Consider the following 6,000-nt stretch of genomic DNA (forward strand, 5'->3'; position numbering starts at 1 on the left):
CATGTATTGACCTGTGGGAAAAGCCACAAGAAAGCAAGTTGAGAAATGTGTGTGGCATGACCCATTTTTGTAAAATCAGAGAAAAGCCTTTTATTGGTGTGAAGATTTTCATTTGGGTGCATTGCTATGAACATAGAGAAGAATGGGGACATTAAGCTGTTAACATTTATCCTCTTCAGGGTGAGGTGGTGGTGGGAGTGAGGGTCATAGGGAAGGCAAATATTGTTGGGTTTTCCTTTGATACTTGTAGGATCTGGGGGGACTTGCAATAAAAGGCAATAAAAGTATGTATTGCTTTTTAGTTTGAGAGAAAAATCCAATAAAGTAAATATTAAAGATAACTCAAAAAATAAATAAAAAACAAACACCCTATGTCTGCTTTCTTTTCATGAGAAAGAATTATATACCTAAAAGTTTTCATCTCTGAGAGCTTCTAAAGAACCCAGGGTAAAGTGACATGTTGGTATTTTAAAAGATGGAAAGGTCTTGAAGATGGATGATTGTGAAGTTTGTTCCATGCTCAGCATTTATACTTTGGTGTTTATTCAAGAGATTTGTCTCCTTCCTCTGTGCTCATCTTACTCCTTTGGCCCAACCATGTATTTCCACCCAATTCATATGCTGATGATTCTGGCAGTCAACTGTCCCCATCTCCAGTTCTTGTCTTTCTAAATTTTACCACAGAGAGTATTTCTTTTTTTCCCCTTATAAACTAAGATCTGTTTTCAGTTTCCAGAAATAAAGGCAACACTACAAAAGAAATTGCAGTGGATCTGGACTACTTCCAGAGCCTAACAAGTTAAACAACTAAGATAAAAAGAAAATTAGACAATGGCTCTTTTCTATCAGAAGAACTTTGATCAAATGGCTGTAATACAAATAAGGAGGTATTTATTAGAGTCTAAAATAGACCAAATCACAAAATATGCCAGCAAAATAAACAAAATACAAAGAAATTTTAAAAAATTACCCAGCAATTCCACTTCCATGTATTTATCCAAAAGAAATAAAAACATATGTCCATACAAAGACTTGTACAAGCATATTCGTGGAAGCTTTATTCATAATAGCCAAAAACTGGAAACAACCCAGAAGTCCATCAGTAACAGAATATAAAAACAAACTGAGGCATATCCACACAATGGATAATACTCAAGCAGTAAAAAGGAATGAAGTTCTGATTTATGCAACAACAAATGAATAATAATATTATGCTGAAAGAAACCAGACACAAAAGAGAATATACTATATGATTCAGCCTATCTAGAGAAAGCAAATTCTAGATAGGCTGAAATTCTAGAAAAAGCAAAACTAATCTATAGTAACAGAAAGCAGACCAGTAGTTGATTGAGGCTAGGGTCAGGGGTAGTGGGGAGAGGTGACCAGAAAGAGGCATGAGGAGGCTTCCCTGGTGGCGCAGTGGTTGAGAGTCTGCCTGCCGATGCAGGGGACATGGGTTCATGACCCAGTCCGGGAAGATCCCACATGCCGCGGAGTGGCTGGGCCCGTGAGCCATGGCCACTGAGCCTGCGCATCTGGAGCCTGTGCTCCGCAATGGGAGAGGCCACAACGGTGAGAGGCCCGCGTACCGCAAAAAAAAAAGAAAAAGAAAAAGAAAGAGGCATGAGGTGGCTTCTTGCGATAAGGCGAAGGTCTTGATTAAGATGGCAATCTCACAGTTATATACATTTACAAAAGGTCATTGAACTGAACACTTTTAAAACTGGTGCATTTTATTGCATATTAATTATACTATAATAATGTTAATTTTAAAACAATATGTTTATCATAAAGCTGTGCCCCTCCCAATCCTTATCATTATAGAGACATCATTGGCCTTCAGTGAAATCACCATTTACATAAATGTCCAAACTATTTTTTATTTAACATTATATAAGATAGATTCTCCATGCAGCTACCTAAATTAACTTAGTCATCATCTAATGGAATCTAGTAATTTATTATACTCATATGTCATAGTTAGTTGTATTAGGAAAACATTTACTATCTTCCTCTTTATAAAAGACTCATCATTTTTACATAGTTCCCAAGAAAGAAGGATAAAAGTTTGAGAGAACTTGAAGAGAGGAAAAAAAAGGCATAACTTGCTAGTTATTTTTCTTCTCTAATTTAAACTATTAAGCATTTCACAGGTGTACATATACTTTAGATACATTTTATTGTTTATGACTTAGCTTCTCTGGATGCTTAGTTATATCTACTTGAAAGCCAAAGACTCATTTTTTAAAAAAGTACAAGAATGCCCTTGAGGGTGTATCAGCCCATTCTCTCTACCGGATAGAAATCACTGATGTACATAAGGGTAGAAGCAATCCCATATTCCATCACAGGAATCTCTTCCTGGTCTCCAGGAAACTTCCAAGGAACTATGATGGCTCAATGATTCATCACCTGATGATAACAGGCATCTATGAATGTCCTACCCCACGATCCACACCACCTAATATATTAATGAATCCACCAGGACAAAAATGATCCAAGGTAGCTCTAGTGAAAGAAGCTCTTATTTGTGTCAAAAAGCTGCATTCTTCCAAAGTCAAAAGCTTTGGGTCCTTTCTATTCTGATGCAAATTTTCTGTCCTTCTCATGATCTCTCTTACAGCACAAGGATTCTTCTCTATATTTTGTGAGATGTTATTTCTCATCAACCCCAGGTAATTGTCTCAACTGATCTATGATGTTAATAAAATACTTCAGGACCACAGTATGATTATTGAATTTTGGTGGCTGGTATAAAGAACACTGTGGACCACCTGCAGCCAGGACACTGCTGGCTTCAGAATGGCTGAATTCACCTATGGGCCAGGGATTGGCATGTCGGTCATTGACGCACCTCCTCAAGACTCCAAGTATGATAAAGGCTCCTGCAGTGAAATAATACTGCCCATGTTTTGTATGGTACCTGACAGGTTTTAATTGTCCTGAGTGAACATCTAACAACACCCAGTTCAGAGAATGATGCTCCTCCAGTACAGTGACTTCCCCTAAGATAGATTTAAAAACACACGCCAGTGTTCATAAAATATAAGGCCCAAGTATCTTCTGCCTTAACAGACCTAGCCAGTATAATGTGAAGAACTTAGCCTTCCCTTCAACCTATCCCATTATTATTTCTGACATTCTCCAAAGAAGTCTTTCAAATGTACTCCAAGTTAGGATAGTCCCTACTCAGAGCCCCGACTCTCCTTTTTCTGATCCAGTCCCCATCAACCATATCACGTTCCCAGAGTCAGCTAGAAAAACCTCATTAGCCAACTAATTACCCACGTTAGCCATTCTGAGCTGTCCACACAAAGTATGTCTCTGGATACTCCCAGAGTTTCCAGTTAAAGGCACCTAGAATGAGAAAAGGCGGCTTTCTTCCTTGTCTGTGGTACACTTTGTCACAGAGCTCTGTAGGGCTTACTGTGCTCAGAATCTCACGAAGTGAGCTCCTGACATTACCTCATTCTTCCATAGTGTTTGAAAACCAGTTCAAGGAGCCTGGACCTGGAAAGGTACCATCCATTCATAGGACCCTCCTAACCCCTCCACCCACTGCCACCTAGGGTGATGTCTGAATGGTGGTAGGAATGAGGGTTTCTGCACTAGCAACAAGCCCTGTAATACCAACAGGACTGTAAAGAGGTACAGAATCAAGGGAGAGACCCAGACTGTTTCTCTCAGTGTGTGGTCCCCAGAAGACCTACAAAGAAGGCTTAGGTGCTTATTGACAATACACATTCTTCCTCTGGATTTCACTCCTCAAACACTAAATCAATAATCTGAATAGGTGAACAGATTCTTAATTTTTTTTTTTTTTTTTTGGTGGTACGCGGTCCTCTCACTGTTGTGGTCTCTTCCGTTGCAGAGCACAGGCTCCTGACGCGCAGGCTCAGCATCCATGGCTCACGGGCCCAGCCGCCCCGCGGCATGTGGGATCTTCCCAGGCCAGGGCACGAACCCGTGTCCCCTGCATCAGCAGGCGGACTCTCAACCACTGCGCCACCAGGGAAGCCCCAGATTCTTAATTTTTAAACAAGAGCCTGAGATGATTTTTACACAGATCTAGGACTAAGAACCATTGCTACGTAAGCTGAGATAAACACTGGTACAATTTAAACTCCTTGATATGCAAAATGTGGGTATTCTCGTGTATCCTGGAGGTTCTTCCTTAGTAAATAGAATGTGCCAAATCAGCATTATTGACATTTATCTGAAATGGGGGTTGTCAAAGGATGCAGACATTGGAGACCATGAGAAATACCCTCTATATATCCACAGCCTTCATATAGGTACTTCCCATGAAAGAAGTGAAAGTGCTAGAAATTTCTGAAATGATGATGAGGACAAGGGGTATTTAATTTCTGCTTTTAAGGGAAAAATATAAAAATGGCAGAAAAAAATGAGATATATGCTTAATCCTAATTTTTAAATCACTCTATTGACATAAAGACATGTTGGCTGTTTAGGAAGATAAAGAATATATTTAATTTGCTTTGCTCTTAGAATTATCATATTTGGAATATTAAATTAAAGAGTACAGTTTATGTAAAGAATAATTATTAATTTACTCAGAGAATTTACCTTCAGTTGATTTAGGGATACCAATATCTTATCTCCATCTCTTTTGGTTAATGATAAGAAAAACTACTATTTACTGAGTCATCACTACCCACCAGTTCTATATTCAGCAGTATATAGGCCATGTGTGAGAAAAGAGTGTGAAAAATATTTTTTTAAATACACAAGAAAAAGCTATGTTTTCAAAACTTAGTAGCCTCCATGGTGTTAAGAGCTATAGAAACCATTCATGTTCTGAAAAGCAAATGAGAGGGGGGAAAAAAAGACAATCTATTGAATTCAACATTTGTCAATTGTAGCTTAATCTAACCCAGTGGTTCTCAAACCTGATATGATTTCTGGCCCTCATCCCTGGAGTTCCTGATTCTGGAGATCTGAGGTGAGGCTAGAGCATTTGCATTTCTAAATTCCCAGGTGATACTGACACACAATTTGAGAACTATTGGTTTAATTAGTTTCATTTCTTCAGCTGTGGCTGATCCCGTAACCTTGTCCCAACGTTGCAGGAGGTGTATGATGGGCACAACACCAGAGGCATCCTGGAACTAAGCCCAAATGTCTTTCTGTTTCTGTAACTGTTTTTGTCTGTTTGTGACAAGAAAGGGAAAGGATTCTGATTTCAAAAGTATATTTTGTGCATGTTAGAAATATTGGAGAAAAACAAAAAAAAATGATCTTGTAAAAACTGAAAGTACCTTTCCAAAACTGTCTTCAATGTGCACCTGGCTCTGTAATCTAATCAAATGCAGAGCTTGCTTTGCTTATATTTCTGCTGTTGAAATTAGCTACAAAAGATTAGCAGAATCATAAAATTGCTGACAATAAAATGTGCCTTGTTTCTTAATTTTTTTGCTTTCCTTTTCACTTTTCAATGAAAGATGTACCTTGAATGTCAAATATACTTTTCCCCCAGGGTATCTGGTAAAAAGTTATCTTATTCAGCTACAGTGTCTCTTGAAGAAATTGGCTTTACAACCACAGGGAGTTCTGTAGGATTCATCACCCTCAAGTATCAGTCCTTACACTTCTGAAGACTTAAAGATTCCCCAATTACTAATTTTCTTAAACAGCTTCACTGTTTTCTAGTAAAAAAGTTTATTACCATTTCACAAACAAAGAATTTCAATCCAAACTTTATGTTGGTCTATTGTTTCTTGCATCCTTTCCTTCTGGAAGGCAGCTGCTACAAGAAAAAGACTCCTTATCTTTTGTAACATTTGTTCTCTTCTCTAGATATTTTCAAGAGGGATTAGCACTATGACATCAAGAAGCAAATGTGAACGTGGAATGCACAACTCATTAGAATCATGGAATAGTTGTCTATCATGATTTCTCTTGTTGCATTCATTTTATTTACATCATTAATCAACAAACAAATATAGCTGATCCTTAGCAATCAAGGGATGTTATAATAAT

The sequence above is a fragment of the Mesoplodon densirostris genome, chromosome 6 (assembly GCF_025265405.1).
Source record: "Mesoplodon densirostris isolate mMesDen1 chromosome 6, mMesDen1 primary haplotype, whole genome shotgun sequence".
Classification (NCBI taxonomy): Eukaryota; Metazoa; Chordata; class Mammalia; order Artiodactyla; family Ziphiidae; genus Mesoplodon; species Mesoplodon densirostris.